Consider the following 21,244-nt stretch of genomic DNA (forward strand, 5'->3'; position numbering starts at 1 on the left):
CAATCCAGAGCCAGTTGTGAGTTGCATTTCCTGAAGTCTGTTCTAAATTGCATTAGCCACTAACCCCAGGAGAGCTGATGGCAATTACTGGAGTATAAGGAAGTTTGCCCATTTCCTTTTTCCCCAGGTTACGTCTGTCCCTTAGCAGGTAGGGAGCGTAAGTAATGTGGTGAGGGTTCTCTTCATACTATCTATGCTGGCTTTAAAACCAGAATCTACCAGTGGTGAAATGCCACTTCCACACTGCAGAATTTCATAGACGATTAGGGTTGGAAGACAGCTCAGGACCAACCCTAACAAAATTATCCCAGCCAGAGCTTTGTCATCATCGCCTTAAAAACCTCTAAGGATGGAGAGTCCACTACCTCCCTAGGTAACCCACTCCAGTGCTTCACCACTCTCCTAGTGAAATAATTTAAAAAACAACTAATAGTCCTGCAGCACCATAGGGTATGTCTACACTTGCACCCTCTTTCGAGAGAGGGATGCAAATGAAGACATTCTAAATGGCAAATGAAGCCGGGATTTAAATATCCCATGCTTCGTTTGCCATTTTGAATGTCTTCATTTGCATACCTCTCTCGAAAGAGGGTGCGAGTGTAGACACGCCTTTAGAGACTAACAAAAAATGTGGATGGTATCATGAGCTTTCATAGGCACAACCCACTTCAGATGAATGGTGTTAAGGAGTCCAGGGTACAAATAAATAGACTTTCCTCCTAACCTGGATCTCTTGCACTGCAACTTGAGGCCATTGTTCAGTCCTACACCATGACTGGGAATAGATTGGCTCCATCCTCTTTGGAAACCCCCTTCAGATAGTTAAAGGCTGCAGTCAAATCTCCCCCCCCTTCCCCCCCCGAAGACTAAATAAGACTATTTGTCATCTGAAGAAGTGGGTTGTGCCACGATAGCTTGTGATACTATTTATATATTTGTGTTAGTCTCTAAGGTGCTACAGGACCATTGTTTTTTAAGTTTAAATAAGATTAGTTTCTTTAACTGCTTTTAATGTCATATTCCCCAGCCCCCTAAGAAGGATGAGTGGGGATATGTCAGCAAATTCACTTCAACCTTCTGAGTTGTGGGAGTGGGAGGAGGAAATTTAATTTGGGACAAAGTGAGTAAAATAACACTATTGGATGATGCCTGCAGTGGGTTGGCTAAATGGATGCATTTGATCCTTCTCATCTGAATTCCGTGAATGTGTTCCACTCTAACCTTTGATAGCATAGTTTCAGTATGTCTCTGTGAATTACTTAATATCAAAATGGCTTTTCTCAACTTTACATAAATAAACATGGATTTCTGGTTAGCTGGTGTTGCCAAGTTTGAACTGCACTTTCCCAGCAGCTGTTGCAAGCTACTGTGGGCCATTTTTTCAAAAGTGTATGCACAGAGCATTTTTCACATGCCTGAGGTATGTGTGCACATGAAAATCCCTGATTTGTGTGTGTGCATCAGACAATGAGCACACACAGAATGCATACATACACTTTTGAAAACATATGCCTATAAGTGTATATTCAGAGCGGAGGAAGTCTATCAGCCTATTTGATTTTCTAATTTTTCAGCTATTATATTGAATGAATTTTCTTTTTACTTTGTATACGTGTGTATGTACCTATATGCATTGTGGATTCAGTTCAGACAGTTTAAACTGGAGCCATCATTTTCATTAATTCTGCTTTCCATAAATTAATTCCTTGACCTGAAGTTTTTCAACCTGTGAAGTTTAAAAACTCCATCGCTAGACTATAACATCCTTAATCAGAGGCCATTTAAAAGGTTAGAAAAGTTTAACTATACCTGTGTATTTCAAGTCTTTGAAACATCATAATTATTGAACATATTTCTTTCAAATTTGCCTTATCTTTTAAATCTCAATGAGATCTATAGACCAAGTTAAGTTTAGATACTAGAACTTTAGCGTCTCTCTTCAGCCATTTTGGAGTTAATTATCTGAGTAAATAATTATATTTCCTACAGGAGAAGGCTAAGGCTATTTCCTTCCTCCTCCCACAAGTCAAAAAGTTGAAGTGCATTTGCTTACACATCCCCACTCATCCTGCTCAAAATCAAACAAATTCAAATAGGTAAATAAAAATCATTGTTGGGCGGGGACCAAGCATGGAAATTTTGTATCAAAAAGAAAAATCTGAAGTGAGATTAGAATGAATATTGAAACTCAACTTCAATTATTGCCTGGTGCTGGGGTGGGAAACCTTTTTTGGATCAGGGGCCACTGACTCACAAAAATCAGTTGGAGGCTGCACACAAGTGGAACGAACAAACAAAAACAAAACCCAAACTTTCAAGACACTCCCCTTATTTCCTTTGCACACCAGAGCCTAGTGGATTTTGTGTGCTCCAGCCCTGGGGGAGGGGAGAGAGCTCTAACCTCAGGGGCTGGATCCAGACAAGCCGGGGGTTGTATCTGGCCCCCAGTCCTTAGGTTCCCCACCCTTGCCCTGGAGAGTGGCTTCTAGAGGAGATTCAAGGAGGTGATGCCTCCTGAAATGAAGAAATTGTAAATAAAGTTTTGTTTAGCTGTCTTTTTTTTTTTTTTTTTTTTTTTTTTTTTTTTTAATATCCTGGTTCATAGAGACATTGACGTTGGGAAGTAATGTACAGTGGGTCTCTTTTTTTTTTTTTTAATTCTGGTTCTTCTGGAGCATTTACCAAATTACTCACAGATAGAGGGCTCCTCAGTTCACAATAATTGAGCTATGTGAATATTGGGACTAATGGGGGGCTCGCTGTAGGCCAGTGGAGAACAATGTTTTCCTCTTAATGTTTCTTATTAATAATCTGCCTCAAATCTTATTAAATATTAATTTTATATATCTTTGTAAGAAACCGCCTTATGTTATAAATAATCCATATGTTCCTTCAGTTAGTGCAAATAACTTTTGCTGTAATCTAGACATTTTTTATTGGCAATATTCATTCTGCTTTAGTCGAGGGAGATCTTTGGACTCTTTTAGGTCCAAATAATAGCAAATGCTGATATCCAGCATTATTACCTTATTTGTTACTGCTTTTCTTTGGTAATCAAACTGTACAGAGCAGTATATCCTGTAACACTCAGAGATAATTTATTTTGTGACCTTTGAAATTGAATGAACTGAACAAATCATGGTCAAGGCTATTTAACAGCCTATTTAATTGAAAATATTATTAATCCCAAAATGATACTTAAATAAATGCTTGTTGATTTTAAAATAGTTAATCTAATAGTAAAAATATATAATTTAACTGAAAATGACTATACAACTTGATTTTATATTTCCAAAAGATTAACTGCATCCATGATTGAAATGTGAGCATCTGTCTACCATGTTAGTATGTACTCCGTTCCCTGCCTTTAATGATGAACATGAGGCTGCACTGAGTCAAAACACCCCTACCTACTTTTCTGTGTTAGAAATTATAATCCAGTGGACAGTTGTGTACTTCATAATCCAAAGCATCTTGACATGATGATCTTGGAGCTCTGAGATCATGGAGCACCTCAGGTTCTCTTGTGCACCAGTACGTGCACACAGCTGAATCAGTAATAATTGGGCAGTTAGTTGCGTCTTGGCACTGTCTCAAACATGTCTGAGCCCTGAGTTCATCATTGAGATGAGGGAGTGGGGAACCATTGGTAATGCATCTGAGGGGGGAACAGGGGAAGACCAAAAGAAAAGAAGTGGCATGGAAAGGAGGCTTTACATAATTCCCTGCCCCCAAAATACCCTCCAGAATTCAAAACTTCTTATCTGGCCTTCTCCAAACAGAGAAATAGGTTTATTAAAAAAACATATATTTGCAATATTTGGTTTGCTAGACAGGAGGGAAATAACAGGTAGTAGAGATAGGGTAAGGTAGTACCACAAGAGCTGCCTACCTAGGCTGTTCACAGAACTATCACTGCCCCCTTTAACGTCTAGTGTGTGAGGGGAAGATTTTTTTGTGGAAAAACTTTTTTGCCCTACCCTGCAAAGGAAAGGATGTTTTTGGCCCTTTCCTGCCAGTAAAGGATGTTTTTGAAGGAAGCTGCAGAGGCCACACAAGGCTATGTGTAGTTCAGAACACTGCTGTGACCTTAAGTCATTTTCATTGGGCTTTTGTGGGAGTTTCATAGACAATATCTTACGATCTTTTTCCAGATTCCTTTTAATAAGACAGTGTCTCTGGTTTGATTGCATTTACATTTTCCCCCCGACAGACTTAAACACCCAGGATCAAATTATACTGATTTTGTGTACTTGTACAGCACTAAGATATTTTATTCTGTTAGTACATGCAGGATTGACTGAGTTATACAGCAGTCAGAAGCTCCTTGATTATTCTGCTCAGGCTATTTTTCTGTTCTGTTGCATACTGTTCACCATAGGTGTTGTTTTCTTAGGGGGTGCTCAACCACTGCTCCATCTCTTCCCTCAAGGCTCCCCCCCCCCCCAACCTCTCCCACTCTGGCTTTCCCCGCCCATGCCTCTTCCTGCCCCTGCTTTCCCCCACCCCACAGTGTCTCCTACATGCCACTGAACAGCAGATTGTGGTGTGAAGAGGCACTGGAGAGGGAAGAGCTGATCTCCTTTTTTCCATGGGTGCTCTAGCCCTAGAGCAATGGCTTTCAAACTGTGGGTCGTGACCCAGGTGGTGTAATGTCAGGTACTGGGTCTCATTGCTGTAGGTGACCAGAGGGGGTGCTAAGGCAGGCTGCTTGCCTGTCCTGGCACCACAGATTGTGCCGCACCACACAACAGCCAGCAGCAGGCCCTGTCCCTAGGTAGGGATGAGAGGACAAGCACACAAGGCTCTGCCCTGAGCACTAGCTCCTCATTCCCATGGGCTGGGAACCTGCTGCTGGCTGCTTCTGGGGGGCAACACTGTCCGTGGTGCCAAGAGAGGCAGGAAGCTGCCTAACCATCCCCGTTGCACCGCTGACCGAGAGCCGCTCAAGGTAGGGCCCTCCTGCTCCAGCCCTGGTCCCCCTTCCCAAAAGCCAGAGTCCCTTCTTACACTCCAAAGCTCTCATCCTCAGCCCCACCCTGGAGCCCGCACTCTAGTCAAAATAAATTTGGTCACAGGCATCAACAATTTTCTATAACTGGGTCATGAGAAAAAAAGATGAAAACAAGTGCCCTAGAGTACCCATAGAGTCTGTGCCTATGCTGGTTGTGTATGTCCTGGTAATATTTTTTCCCCCCAGGATATAACTTCTGGAGCTAGGAAAAATTTGACTTTGCCTCATTCCTGCAAATGATTGTCTGTGCTTAACTTCAGTCATGTGATCAATCTTTCTGAAGTCAGCAGGGCACATTATGTGCTTTAAAACTAAGCCCAGGCATACAATACAGATTTACAGGTGTGTCACCTAAGGTGTTAAATGGTTTTAATTCTCCACTGAGTGCATTCGTTTTACATTGAAAACACCAGTTGGAGCCACTTTGATGTGTTAAACTACTTGAGAGATTTGAAGTAAAAATAAAGCAGATGGCCATTATTTTAGAAGTTCATCCAGTGGTATTAAATATGGCACATACATGAAATAATGTTGTCAGCCTTGGAATGCTCAGTTTGAATTTCTTCATTTCATTTTTATTTTGTAGCTTTCATATGTGTCTATTGAAGATTTTGGCTTCCAGGATAAATACCCTTCTTTTATACTTGTATCAGTCTATAATTTCAGTCTCAACATCTTGTCAGCAGATGGAAAACCAGCGTTCTGTAATGCTAGAAGACAAGAAACTTTGTTGTCCAGTTTTATTTGCCTTGTTCTTAAAGAGGATAAAAACGGTTACAATTCTAAAATGCATTAGGCAAAGCTGTATTTTTGTGTTCATAATAGTGGCATTTTTCTAATAGTGCCTGGTAATCTTAATTACCACTTGATGACTCTCTTCCCCTTTTGGTGGGTACTAAACATTTTAAATTAGTCTTCATTAGAATAACCCACTTGATTTTGGTTTGAATTAGTTTCATGTTTTAGAGCAGGTGACATATGTTCATGAACTTTATTCTCTCTGCTTTTAATGGTAACAATCATATTTGTCTATATAGCACTGAGGTGTGCTATGAGGCCCGTAAAAAGACAACAACATCTTGGGGGAGTTTGCACTTCATGGCTCCTGATTAATCCCTGGCCCTTCTGTAAGGGCATGAGCACGACAGCACAAGTGGCATCTACTGGAGCTTGTACCTCCTAAACCGGAACTCTTTTTAGTCCACCAGTACCCCTGGTGGACCACAGATGTTCCTGGACCACAGAGCCCAGGAACAGGGAGGTAGGGGGACAGGGCAGGGAATTCTGTTTCCAGTGGCTGGGGAGCTCCGGCTCTGGCTGTGGCACTCTGGTGGCAGCTAGAGAGCAGCGTTCCCTCTAAGCTGTGTGGCCCCATCTAGTCAAAGGCTCAGGGCTCTGTGCTGATTGAGTGGGTGGAGCTGATTAATCACTTGTGAAGCTGTGCTGCAGCACAGTTTAGAGGGAATACTGCTAGAGAGCCCTGGGCGGGTGGGGCAGCAGCAAAGTCAGGCTGTAGCCCTAGCTTGGGGACAGCAGGGCAGCGTAGACCATTGGGGAGGGACCTTCCCTGGCAGGCCCAGCCCTAGGGCAAGGCGAGCAAGGCAAATGCCTTGGGCCCCATGTTTTCACGCTGCTGAGTATTCACCATCCACTGGCCTGCTCCCAGTGTCCTGCCTTGGACCTGTTCCCTGGTCTGGCAATTCCCCTCTTTGAGGATTGGTCACGTCACTAGAGTGCCGGACCAGAGAGGTCCAACCTGTACCACAATGTACATTGCACGCTAGGGCCAGGAACAAAAGCAGTAACTAATTGCTTCCTTGTGTCTCTCTGGGGATGACCAGAAGACCGAACTATGTCCTTGTTCTCTCCTTCACCCTAACTAGGGATGCTAAATATCAGTTAATTGAATAGTCGAGTAACCTCACAAATTCTTTTCGGTTAGTCAAGTATTCTATAGTTCCTGGGGGGCGGGGCCAGCAGCCACTGCACTCCAGCTCCACTCCCAAGGAGCTGTATCAAAGGCGCTGGGTGCCAGGCAGGAGCTGGCCCACATTTCATTAGGGTGTGCACCCTGGGAATTTTATTTTTTATGTTTTATTTTTTATTTTTTTTAAAGGCGAACATTTATTGAATACTCAAACATAAAGGACATGCTGAGAGTGAATGCGGGCTTTCTATACATTTCTACAACATCTATATTACGCAGTTTGGCGCTTATTGCATAATACAACAATCCATACTTTAAAACTAAAAGAGTGTATCATGCAATTAAATTAAAACACAAAGCCACTTTTTTTTTGAGACATTAGGGTGTGCCTGGGCACACCCCCTGTGCACGCCTATGGGGAGGCAGTTTAAAAACCAGCTCTCTTGCAGACTAGCTGCTTGTTGCAGCCCCTCTCTGGAGGAGGAGGGGGTCTGAGTTTCTGGACCCCATGTGAGCCAGAACTGAGCCAGGCTGCCTGCCCACCTGGTCCTAATACACTTTAAATGCAGAGTTGCAGCAGGGGTAGGTCCCAGACCTGTCGCAAGCCAGGACTGAGCCGGGCTGCCTGCCTGCTACAAAATTTCCTGGCAAGGTAGGAGAGGGGTGTAATGCGAGTTGTCTATATAGCATTATCCTATAAGCTTTTGCTTTATAGGTTAATCAGTTAATCGACTACACTATTACATCCCTAACCACAACCAGAAAAAAATCTACCCAAAGTTCACTTTAGGGGATTGCGTGCTTTCCCATGTGCCAGGATCCATTGTGTGTCCTGAGAGAAGCTCCTTCTGATGTATTTTGGATCTTGCATTTCAGTGTTATACTTGAGCCTAGTGATAGAAATGTAGCCGTGTTAGTCTGGGGTAGTTGAAGCAAAATGCAGGACAATGTAGCACTTTAAAGACTAACAAGATGGTTTATTAGATGATGAGCTTTCGTGGGCCAGACCCACTTCCTCAGATCAAATAGTGGAAGAAAGAATAGTAGACTACTTTCTTCCACTATTTGATCTGAGGAAGTGGGTCTGGCCCACGAAAGCTCATCATCTAATAAACCATCTTGTTAGTCTTTAAAGTGCTACATTGTCCTATACTTGAGCCTGTTTTCACTTGACCCTTTTCTGAAGCCCTGGGTGGCAGGCTGAAGCCTGGGTCCTGCATCCCCTCTCCTGGCTGAAACATGTAACTTAGCTTCACAGAGCCCCCTGTAGCATGAGGCCCTGGGCAGTTGCCCTGTTTACCACCCCCTCACCCTTGCTTGTACTTGCATCTACCCTGGGAGTAGCAAGCCAGGTTGAGAAACACTTAACTAGATGAGCTTCGGCGGGGTAGCCGTGTTAGTCTGTAACTGGAAAACTTTAAAACAACTAATAGTCTTGCAGCACCTTAGAGACCAACAAAAAATGTAGATCATATCATGAGCATCTCAAGAAATGGGTTGTACATGAAAGCTATGATATCATCTACGTTTTTTGTTCATCTCTAAGGTGCTGCCAAGACTATTAGTTGTTTACAGGTTTTTTTTTTAACTACATGCGTACCCTTTGTGCACACTTGTCTTTTATTCTCCTGATTTGAGAACCTGTGGTTTAAAGGACACATTTTAGTTCCATCTCAGAATTATTGTACAGCTTTAGTTCATGTTAAAGATACTGAATGAGAGCCTCCCCCCATGCTGGCTTTCTTTTGGCCTCACAAAGCGCCTAAAATTTCAGTTCTAGCTGTAAGACGATTACCCAGGAACTTTGGAAGTCTGGCCTCCCTCCACACTTCCTGGTATAGTGGGTAAGTTGTGGGGGGAGGGCCACAAGAGTACTGCAGAGATTCTGGGCAGTAAAACAGGTCACAAGGCAGCTGTCTAGGGATATAAAATCCCATTTAATTAGTTCACTGGTTAAACATTACATTTAGCAGGTTAACTGATTAAAATAGGGGTAGGTGGGCGGGGGCCACTCCGGCCAGGCTGGAGTACCTCTGCCTGCAGTGAGTCCCCTGGAGCCAGAGAAGACTAAGGATGTTAAATAGTGGTTAATTGAGTAGTCGATGGAATTTCAACTAGTCGATAGGCACTTCCATATTCCTCTGGTGTTAGTACTCTTCCATTTCTTGGGCAAACTAATGATTCTTATCCGCCTCTTTTAACTATGTAGTCTTTAAGGTGTTAGTAGACTATTTGTTTAAGTTTTTCCTGTTTCAGACTGGCTCGGCTATTCCTTTGAAACTTTCTACCCAATGTCCTCTTCTATTCTCCCTTCCCCTTCAATTTTTTTCCTCAACTCCCTCCTCCCTCCTTCCTTTATTTATTCTTGGTTCTGGACTTCAAACACTCCAGTCATCTGAAGAAGTGGGCTGTGCCCACAGAAGCTCATGATACCATCTACATGTTTTGTTAGTCTCTAAAGTGCTACCAGACTATCTATTGTTTTCTCAGGCATGCTCCTTAACAGGAGGATGTTCTGGAATGGTTGGAATTTGTGAAATCCTCTGTTAATGGCTGCTTAATTCCTATCTTTGTAAAAACATTAGACCAGAGTAATGTTCTGCATCCTGAAAATCCAAGAATAGAGTAACCACTGACCTGAGAACTAAAGTTCTGTTTTCCTGTCTTCATTGTTGATCTGAATTCTGATTTCTAGAAAGTTGTGGATATTAAATATTATAAGCAAAAGCCAGAAGCCTATATTTGATCTTCAAAGAGATGTATTTTAGCAGAGTTTGATGAGAAGCACATATTTCTTTACAGTGTTTAAAAAAACCCAACTTTAATCTACAGACATTTTATGTTCTTCTTCGAGTGATATCCCCGTGGGTGCTCCTTTGTAGGTGCCAGGCTTGCCCCAGCGCCGCAGAATGGAGATTTTTCTAATAGCAGTACCCAGCTGGACTGCGCATACGCGGTGGCATGTTGCAGCGTTTGCGTTCTTTTGTATGAGTGCACAGGCCGGCCCCTGCCAGTTCCTCTCGACCGTCTCAGGTTGCAGACGGAGTGAACTGCTCTCCTCAACTTCCCTCCTTGTCATGAGATCCTTCTTGTTAACACGATAGTTAGCATAGGGGATAAACCCGGCGCTTCAGGCACCGTGAAACCATGTTCAAAGACATCCACGGCACCGAAAATCAAGAAACCAGCACAAGTGGCACCAACAGTGGCACCGAGGGTTGTCTCAGTACCACCCACTACCAAACCGCTGGCACCGACTGACACTTCAGTACCGAGAGCATCATCGGCACCGGGAGCAACAACATCAGCACCGGTGGCCTTTACTGGTTCAGACTGCCATGCAACACCCAAAGATTCGGCACCGACACCAGTGGCACCAACTCCGCACACCGGCGGCCTTGAGCCGCATGCCCTGGCACCGAGCACTCCTCTATGCCGAAGTTGTACCCTATCTCTGGTTTTCTCACCAGTGCCGACTCCTTACCGCGGTCACCACCACTGATCACCATACTCTCCACAATGGCTACCATCCCCCTTCCTAGCATCATACAGGGTCCACCAGCAACACCACTACCGTCACTTTTCCACCTCTCTGACTTCTTCTAGAGCCTCCTACACCCACTCTCCTCCTCCTCTTCCTCCTCCTCAATCATCATTGGGAACGTGTCTGACCTACTTACTCTGATAGGCATTCATCACTGGACAAACTTTACCAACATGATGACAGTTACCACCGTGTTTCATGTAGTAGGTATTCATACCAATATAGGTCTAGATCGCATGGAAGGTCATGTTGTGACTGTGTCTCCTAGACAGTCACTGACTCCAGCTCCTCCTACTCCAATGGGACAACCGACATCTCCGCATCAGCTTCCATTGGGACCGGATGACACCCCTCTTCCCACAGAGGAGCATCCACTAGAGGTATTGACTGCTCTTCTTCCCCTGATGAAGCTGTCATTCCTGGGGACGTTTCCCCACTGGATGACCGCCGGCAGTTCCAAGAACTCTTCAAATGAGTTGCAAATAGCCAAGAGATACTGCTGGATGAAATAAAGGACAAACAGCATTGTAGTCTTAAAAATCTCCAGCCACAGTATAGGTCCAGGCTAGCTAGCCCCCTAGACGAAGCTATATTGGAAGTCACCGAAGAAATCTGACAAACCCCAGCATCTGTACCACCGGCCAGCAAGAAAGCTGATAAAGTACTTTGTGCCTCCCAAGGGTAGGGAATTTCTCATCACAGACCCCCAGCCCAACTCTAATAGTGGATGCGGCCCATGAGAGGTTTATAACACTGCAATACAAACATGCCTCTTCAGACAAGGACACAAAAAGTCTACACATCCGCAACACTTGTGCTTAGAATCGCCAGCTACACTGCACACTTCTCCAATCATGTATTTGACACATTTTCAAAGTTGACCCCACTGATGGACCACCTGCCGGAGTCTAAAAGGCCCATACTAAAATCAGTTGTGCCAGAGGGCTAGACGTCGGCGAGAATGGCCCTCCAGATACACCAGCCCATTCCATGGCCACGGCGGTAGTCCCGAAGGACCTACAAAATAAAGTTGAAGACCTACCATTCGGTAGGGACGAGCTGTTCGCTGAAAAGACTGATAGCGTATTACAATCTTCCAAGGACCTGCACACAACCCTTTGGACATTGGGTATATGTATATTTTCCCCCCCTCCCCTGTATAGGAGACATCGATGTACTCCTTACCAGCCATGGTACAACTACCCATATATCAGACAACAGTGGCAACAACAGCAACAAAGAACCTTTGACCACCTATGCCCACGTCAAAGGTCTCAAAGATGCTGAAACATGGGTAACCGTATGCAGACCCCATCAAACAAGAAACAGCAGGTTTGATGCCTTGGTGGGGGGGTACGCAGACAGTCACCTACAGCAGCAGCAGTCACCACACCCTCCTCTTTCACCAACATTTAAGGCCATTTTATCACCAGTGGGCCACAATCACCGTGGACAAATGGGTATTGGAAATAATTCAATCAAGTTATACCATCCCCTTCCTCGCCCCACCCCCATCCCTCTCGCCCCAGCCCATCCCTCTTCAGGGACCCATCTCACGAAGCCCTGCTACCCATCGAAGTCTACCGTCTGCTCTCCTTAGGGGCGGTAGAACCGGTCCCGGACGAGTTCACGGGCAAGGGCTTTTATTCCCATTATTTTCTTACTCAAAGTCAGGGGGATGGTGACCAATATTAGATCTCACTGTTTGAACAGATTTCTATGCAAGCAACAATTCAAGATGCTGACGCTGCTATAATACCCGTGTTGGATCGTGATGACTGGTTCGTCTCCTGGTGTGCCATACAGCAAGTGATTCCCGAATCCACTCCTCTCCACATTATCCTTGATTACTTGCTTCACCTAAAACACACAGGGCTGTCATTAGCCTCTCCGAGTCCATCTAGCAGCCATTTCTGCATTCAGACAACCTATTGCAGGCACCTCCCTCTTTGCCCACCCAACCACGAAAAGATTCATGAATGGCCTCATGAACTTAAGCCCTCCCCGTAAGCCCGTTCCTTCACTGTGGAACTTAGACGTTGTACTCGAAGCATTAACTACTCCACTATTTGAGCCGCTTGCTACCCTATTGCTTGAGATATTAACCATGAAAGTAGTTTTTCTTCTTGACCTTATGTCAGCACGTAGGGTTGGTGAATTATTAGCTCTTATAGCATATGGAGGAGTTGCCATCTTCAATAAGGATAGTATAGTCCTAAGACTTCACCCAGCATTTATCGTGAAGGTATCCTCAACCAATTGTCCTCCCATCTTTTCACCCAAAACCTCACGCCACCCCATGTGAAGCGGTCCTTCATACACTTGACATTTGAAGAGCTCTTGCCTTTTACATAGAACGCCACGAGACCTTTCAGAAGAACTGATTGATTCTATCTCTGGCTGAGAGAGCGAAAGGACACCCAATATCATCCCAGCGCATTTCAAAACTTATAACCACTGTATAACTGAGGCCGACGCCTCCAAGCGTATTCCGCTTCCGACACAGCCCCAAGCCCATTCCACAAGAGCAATAGTGGCTTCAATGGCCTTCCTCAAGGGCGTTCCCCCCCTTAAGGACATATGCAGAGCAGCCACCTGGTCCTCACAGGACACCTTTATAAAACATTACGCTATACATCAAAGGATGCGTTCAGATACCATGGTGATGTCAGTACTGCTCTCTTCAGCACATAAATAGGGACTCTGTTTTTCCATCCTTTCTGCTCAGTGGAGTACTGCTGTTAGGTCACCTACAGTGGAGCACCCATGGGGACATCACTGGAAGAAGAAAGCAAAGTTACTCACCTCGGTGCAGTAACTGTCGTTCTTTGAGATGTGTGTCCCCGTGGGTGCTCCACTACCCGCCCTCTTCCCCGCTTCGGAGTCCTTTTTTCTTTGTCTTCCAGATTCCGAGGCTGCCTCGAGGAACTGACAGGGGCTGGACCGCGCACTCACACAAAAGAGCGCGAACACCATGACATGTGGTCCAGCCAGGTACTGCTATTAGAAAAATCTCCGTTCTGCGGTGCCGGGGCAAGCCCAACACCTACAGTGGAGCACCCATGGGGACATACGTCTCGAAGAACGACAGTTACTGCACCAAGGTGAGTAACTTCGCTTTCAGCTTGTAAAAATATTTAAATATGAAGAAACTGTTGCCTCCACAGTTAGGAAGGAAGATATCTTATGTCCTGGCTAAAGTATTGCACAGGTCTATGATTGTGTACAACATATAGTACACCATGGGTGGTGAAGCTGCTGTTTGGGTAGGCAAGCTGCCCTGCACCCTCCTTTCTGCTGCACTCTTTTCTCGCTGTCTCCATCTCTCTGCTCACCCATTCCAGCCAGATCCCTGAACCCACATGTAGCAAATGACATGGGGTGGGATGACGGGTGTTCTTCTAAAATTTCTTTCTAAAGAAAATGGAGCATGTTTTCCACTGCCTGCCAAATTGTGAAGACTGGATATGAATAAGGTACTTAATTAAAAGTACTAAATTTGGGAATAAAAAATGTGAGTCATAGGTGTGTGTTTTGTTTTGTTTTTATTATAACCTGCAACTTGTCAGATTTATTTGCAAAAACTTTGTCGTAAAGGAAAGTCAGTTGTCCTGCTGAATACAACATTCAATATTATGGAATACGTGATGCAGTCCTTGGGCTCGTCTACATTGGCCTCTTTTCCGGAAGGGGCATGTTAATTTCAGAGGTCGTAATAGGGAAATCCGCAGGGGATTTAAATATCCCCCGCGGCATTTAAATAAAAATGTCCACCGCTTTTTTCCGGCTTTTAGAAAAGCCGGAAAAGAGCGTCTACACTGGCCCCGATCCTCCGGAAAAAGCGCCCTTTTCCGGAGGATCTTATTCAAAGTAGGAATAAGATCCTCCGGAAAAGGGTGCTTTTTCCGGAGGATCGGGGCCAGTGTAGACGCTCTTTTCCGGCTTTTCTAAAAGCCGGAAAAAAGCGGCGGACATATTTATTTAAATGCCGCGGGGGATATTTAAATCCCCCGCGGATTTCCCTATTACGATCTCAAAAATTACCATGCCCCTTCCGGAAAATGGGCCAGTGTAGACGTAGCCCTTCTGTTTTGCATTTTCTCCATCATATTTCTAAGCTGATTTCATATTTTAAATACAGGTTGGACCTCCCTGGTCTGGCACCCTTGGGACTTGAGCTGTACTGGACCAGGGAGTTTGCTGGATCAGGGGAGGTCAATGTTCCCCTGCTGGCTGCCCTGCAGCCAGCTCCTCACCCTGGAGCTCTGAAGGCTGGGATGCCCTGCCCTACCACTGCCCCGCTAATGCTGGGAGTTCCGCAGCCAGGGCCGCCCTGATGCCACCAGCTCCATGACCTCTGGGGGTTCCTCAGGGATTCCTGGATCTTGGGCCACCTGGCTGCTGACTGTTCTGTTGTTGTGGTCCGGCCCTGCTGCCACCAGAAGTTACCTGGGGTTCCTCGGCCAGGGCTGCCACCAGGGATTCCCCCGCTGCCATCTTGCCCCGCTATCTGTGCTCCCCAGCCAGTGCTCCCAGGCCACTGCTGCTGAGCGTTTCCCAGTCAGGGCTGCCAGGCCATCCCAGCCCCGCTGCTGCTAGAGAGTTGCTAGGATTCCTAAGCTGGGGCTGCCCGGCCACCACTGACTGTGCTCCTAGGGGCTCTCCAGCCACCCGACCTCACTAATGTGGAGGGTTTTCTAGCCAGGGTAAAGACTCCCTGATGCCACCTGGCCCCACTGAAGCCAGGGTTCCTCTGCCTAACTGCTGCTGGGGCCCAACATTCTCTTGATTGGCTCCCGCTTCTGTGGCCTTGCTGGATCTCAGATGTTGCCATACCAAAGAGTCCCAGATTTGGGAGGTTCAACCTGTATATTCTTAAGCCTTGATAAAGTAATCCTTCTAGATCACTACATTTAAATTCACCAATTTAAAATAAAGTTTTTGTGTTTCAATTAGTCAGCAGTTTAGTGTGTTCCGAGCAAAGCCCGTTGCTTTTAAAAAAGGGAACGCTAATGTATTTTAAAAACAATGAGCAGTTGGGCACCTTAGGACATAACACATTTTTTAGGAAATGAGCTTTCCCGGGTAAAACCCACTCCAGGTGAGTTGGAATGGAAATTGCATGATCTGGGGTGTATGTAGCACTAAAAGAAGTTCTCTCTTGATTGTAGGATCAGTGTTAATGAAGCTAATTAAGTCAAGGTTGATGTGTTTCATTTAGGGATGCCATGGGCAGGGAGCTGCTCCCATCCCATAGGAGAACAGCCTTTTCCTGTGATGGTGGTGTGGGGGAGGCTGCTCCAGCCCAGTGGTTGGTGGGAGGGCTACTCCAGCTGGGTTGGAGCGACTCCCTACCCCGCCTGCCCTCCTCTGTAATTGGGTAACCAGTTAATATGTTTGAATCGGCCAATTCAACGGGGCATGAGTATCTGATTTGTGTAATTAATCCTTTGTCATAGAGACCACCCCGTTTGGCCAATATAGATGGCCAAGGGGCATTGCTGGCACTTGATGGCATAGATCACATTAGAGGAGGTACAGTTGTATGAGCCCCTGATGTTGTGGCTTGTGTGGTTATGTCTGAGAGAGTGTCACTTGTATAGATGTTTGGACAGAGTTGGCAGCGGGGTTTATTGCAGTAGGTTCTTGGGTGAGTGTGTGTCAGGTGTGATGTGTGGCTTCTGGAAAAAATTTGCTTCAGGTTACGGGGTTGTCTGTAAGCAAGCATTGGCCTGTCTCCCAAGGCCTGTGAGTGAGGGAATGCTTTCCAGGATAGGTTGTAGATTGTCAGTGATGCGCGCTGAAGAGGTTTAAGCTAGTGGCTGTAGGTGATGACTAGTGGTGGTGTTATTTTGTTTGTTGGGCCTGTCTTGAAGAAGCAGATTCCTGGGCGCTCTTCTGTCTCTGTAAATCTGTTTCTTCACTTCCCAGGTGAGTATTGAAGTTTTAAGAATGCCTAATAAAGATCTTGTGGGTGTTTGTCTCTGTCTGTCTGTGGGAGTGGAGCAAATCCAGTTGTATCTTAGCACCTGGCTGTAAACAATTGGTCGTGTGAGGTGTCCTGGATGGAAGTTAGTCCTGTAGGTAAGAATAACTCTCAGTTGGTTTCTAGTATAAGGTGGTGGCAATGTGTCCATCCTTTAATTGTACTGTAGTGTCAAGGGAGCAGATCTCTTGTGTGAACTGGTCCAGGCTAAGGTTGATGGTGGAGAGAAAGTTGTTGAAATCTCTGTAGAATTCTTCAAGGGTCTCCTTCCCAGGGGTCCATATGGTGAAGATGTCATCAATGTAGCGCAAGTAGAGGAAATGTGCTGGGAGACAAGAACAGTGTTTGCTCTAAGCTGCGTAGCAGCACAGCATCACAGGTGAATCATCAGCCCTACCTAGTCAGACTGACTGACTGGGTAGGGCTGATTAATCACTTGTAGAGCTGTGCTGCCTTGCAGCTTAGAGGGAACACTGGACGAGAGCTGAGAATGTTACTTGAGGTCAGCTATAAAAATGTTGGCATACTGTGGGGACATGCAGGTGCTCATTGCAGTGCCACTGACTTGAAGTTATAAATTGTCCCCAAATTGGGAATAGTCATGGGTGAGAACAAAGTCATATAGCTCAGCCACTAGGTGTGCTGTGGTGCCATTGGGATTGGTGTTCCTGACAGCTAGTAATCCACTGTGTGGAATATTGGTGTACAGCTTATACATCCGTAGTGGCCAAGGTGGTGTTTTTCAGGGAGATTGCTGGTGTTCTGTAGCTTCCTCAAGAAGTCAGTGGTGTCTCGAAGGTAGCTAGGAGTACTGGTAGCATAAAGTCTGAGGAGACCATCAACGTAACTGGATAATCCTGCTGCAAGTGTGCTGATACCTGAGATGATGGTATGTACGGGATTTCCAGGTTTGTGGATCTTGAGTAACAGATAGGAATATTCCTATTTGGGGTATATTTGTATAGATTTGGTCTCGAGTTATAGCAGGGAGTTTCATAGGGTAGCTTCTTTTGGTATTCCTTAGTGGAATCAGAGGAAAGAGGCCTGTGGAATGTGGTGTTGGTGAGTTGTCTGACCTGTTATAGTAATCATAAACACCTCCTTTGCTACCATACCAGTGGGTGTTGGCTGGATGTTTGCACTTCACATCTCCTGAGCAAATTTCTCCATTCTATTCGTGTAAGCTCTTTGAGTTAATTGAATCATAGGATAGCACTGGTATAATCTATAGCAATCTGTGGTTCGTGGATTTTATCCAGAATCTTACAATCCCTTAAATTTTAATGAGGCTTGGGCACCCAAATTTCTTTGGAATCTTTGAAAATCCCACCCTTCATATTTCAGAATGTTGCCTTCTATTATAAAGGAAGAGTGTTTGTCAAGGAAAGTTTATTACCTAACTCCTGATTATTTACTAAGCAACTAACCAAGTCAGTCTCAATAAATCACAAGCACGAACCATGATCTGCAAGTTGACTTGCTAATCATGTTGTCAGAGGGGTTTCCGTCCAAAGGAAATTTCCTTCCTAATGTTGCATCCAGATAAGCTGAAGTCTATATTATCAATACAGCTGTTTAAGAGCTACTTCCGTTTTCCAGCTGTGCATGTTTTGCATGATGCACATTTGTCTTTACCCCTGAGGAAACAAATGTTTTCACAAGCTGCAAGACATTGGCAGCTCCACCCATCTCCTCTGGCTTTTATTAGACTTTGCAAAATCTAAAAATATCTTTTTAAAGATGTGATATTTTTTGATAAATATCCTTCATATTAATATAATCTTACAAGGTACAAGTGACTGTAATGCATGTAATTAGTTACTAATGTGTATTGCCATTAGTTTACTTTGCTTTTATGTAAATATATATAATATAAGCATCAGTTAGTTATTTTCCGTGTTTGTCACATTTTTCTAAGCTGTAGATGCATTTCCTGATGTTAAAATATATGTGCAAATAAAATAGATGTCCTTTGTTTGATTCTGGGCATGTTTTAACAACAAGTGTTCTTGCAGTTTATCAGTTTGAAGGTGATGGTGAAATCAATTGCAAAAATCTGCCATCCATTGTGAAATGTCAAGCAGAATATTGAAGAAGAGCTGACAGTCAGTGGCATGCCACAAGGCTGTGTGGGAGCCCAGCTATTTACTATCAAGCAGAGATTTTTCCATGCAGGGGAGAAGACACATTTGGCCAGTCAGTAATTTGACCTCCCCAAAGGAAAATGTATGTATTCTATCCTTGCTGTTCAGTCATAGTAAGCAGCAAGGTTTCCTCCTGTGTGGAATATTTTTTTCTATGTGCACTGAGGCATGTCCAAATGTGCTCTGCCAAAAGAAACACAAAACCTAGCTGTAGGTGCTCTGCTAGTCTGCTGGGCAGCATTGGAATCTCTCCTGAGTGGCTGCACAAGCACACAGCTTACATGGATAATTGGTAAGCAGGAAGAAAGACAGAAATACACCACCAACAACCCATTCCCACCCTGATAATGGGCTATAACAAATAACTAGAATGTACAAGGATTGGGCAGATGTAAGACTTAGAGTATGGAAATTAGAGTGAAAGAGGTTTCATGACTGAAAACATCACAGGTGCAGTGACTAGAATTTGTATTGTTTCCATTTCCACAGTGGGGAGAGGAAGAGGGAACCTCTTTCCTTTCCCCCTCCCTGCATCCTCCCTGGGGTGGGGAGGAATGGAGGTGGGAGACAAACAAGACACAGGTGGGTGAAAAAGTAAAGAATCAGAAAACAACTTCTGCTGATCCAAAGGAAGTAATGGAGACCACAAAGAACAAGACCGAGAAAGTGCATAGGTACAATGAGAGGAGATGCATTGGTATTGAACATGACTGGAAGACACACTGTGAGAGGAGGACTGCCCTGTCAGAGTGGTAGTAGGGCTTCATGTGAAAAGGGTGGGAGTCACTGCTTAAGGAAATAGAGGGGCTTCCTGGGAATGGAATACATTGTTGTTTGACCCATGCAGTTGTGTTCCTTCCCCAGATTTGGGCCAGATCACCAGCAGAGGTAAATAGCTTGATTGAAGCTGTAGTAAACACAGGTTTACCCTAGCTGAGTATCTGGCCCCGTGTATCCCCTTGTTTTTTCATATAACATCCATAGTCTGTTTTACCTTTCCCTGATTAGACCCTATGTCTAACTCCTCAATTCCTAGCTGCTAAAACAACACGGTATCTGCTGATTTGCTTTACCACCCATTATATGTTATCTGCACTGTAAGGAGGACTGGAGAATGGCTGATGATCATGTCTTTATTTGAATAGATTTCATTACAGATAGCTTGGTAACTAGACTTCACAGCTTTCTAGAAGCTATAATGCTTTAAACATCAAACTTGCCGTTTGTATTTCATCTGTATCCATCTCCTCTGTAAATATAACAGGCATTTCTTAATGTTACATTACCATATAGAAATTTTAGTAGTTGGATACACATTATGTAGTGTTCTTGGAGACATTTGAATCACAGCGAGCTTTTTGTAAGCTTCATGGAGAAGGGAGAAGTGGTAATTATTGCTGAAAATTTTTTCAATAGATATAAATTGTTGCCAGTTCTTTAACTGTTCTGTGTGACTAGTTAAAAAGAATCACTCTTTACTTAAAGCATGGGCATGCAGCTAAGGAGTTGCACTATAAATATTTCTGACTAGTATGCTTAAGATTAGCAGAGAGTATATTTAAATTACTATTTGTATAGATTAGCATTTCCACTAGTGAGAGATACGGTTATTTTTTCGTTTGGGGCAAGATTGAGCAAATTGCTGTTGGAAACAAGGAGCAGCTTGGGTATGGGAGGCTTTATCTTTTTTAATATTTGTTTTTGTAGTATTGCATTGCTGGAACAGAGTCTGTGCTTTCTAATGAAAAGGCCCACATCCTGTTCACACTGCTTATTAACCATATATATCTTGGCTTTGTATTGGTGACATTGTCAGATGTTGCAATAATAATTGGAATGAAATATGTTGTCTCAAAGCATTGAGCATTTTGTGGGAAAAAGTTGCAACATAATCAGGAGTAGAAAGCAAAGGTCTGCAGCATGTAATAAACTAGGGTTGGTTTATTATCAGGGTATCAGAAGGCACGCCTTGCATGCCTCAGTTACTGCTAACTTCCTGGTGTGTTGTCATGCCCGTGTAATACTGCACTTCATTAAGCGAGAGCCACTGCAAACTGTAACATGGGCTCGTTGACCTGTTGAAAACTCATTGGTATGATTTAAATCTCTCTGAGGGTCAGTTCCAATGTATTAGCCTCCTCACAATGCACTGCAAGAATAAATTCAGAAATACATAGGAGGGACTGAGCTATTGCAGTGAAATACTGTACTTAAAGGCCAGGGAGTATAGAAAACAATAGATTCCGTTCTGTGTGAAAATTCAACCATCCCCCCCCCCCGTGTTTCCAAAAACATTTCATATATAGCTAAAATAATGTAGTCAGTGTTTTTGAGGGCCCTTCAATGTGGTTTCTAAATCCGAGTGGCCTGATTACCAAAAGCGCTGAGTACCCAGAAATCCCAGTGAAGTCAATGAGAGTAGCTGATGCTCAGTGCCATTGAAATCAAGCCTCTTATTTAGGGACCCTGCATATGGATTTAGGAACCCAATTTGGACACTTAATTTTGACATGTTGTGCCTGTCACTCTTCCAGACTCCAGTGAAATCACTGGGTTTCTTTTCATAGTGTAAGGCTTGATGTATATAAAAAAGGTCCTGATCCAAAGCCTATTGAAGTCAGTTAGCACC

At 44.3% G+C, this 21,244-nt stretch overlaps 1 protein-coding gene across 5 annotated transcripts in view; it reads left to right on the forward strand.

Annotated features, from left to right (window-relative positions):
• Nucleotides 1-21,244, forward strand: part of SPTBN1 (spectrin beta, non-erythrocytic 1) — a 212,713-nt gene that overhangs the window by 113,606 nt on the left and 77,863 nt on the right. The gene's annotated exons all lie outside the window — the stretch shown is intronic.

Source organism: Pelodiscus sinensis, chromosome 3 (assembly GCF_049634645.1).
Source record: "Pelodiscus sinensis isolate JC-2024 chromosome 3, ASM4963464v1, whole genome shotgun sequence".
NCBI lineage: Eukaryota > Metazoa > Chordata > Testudines > Trionychidae > Pelodiscus > Pelodiscus sinensis.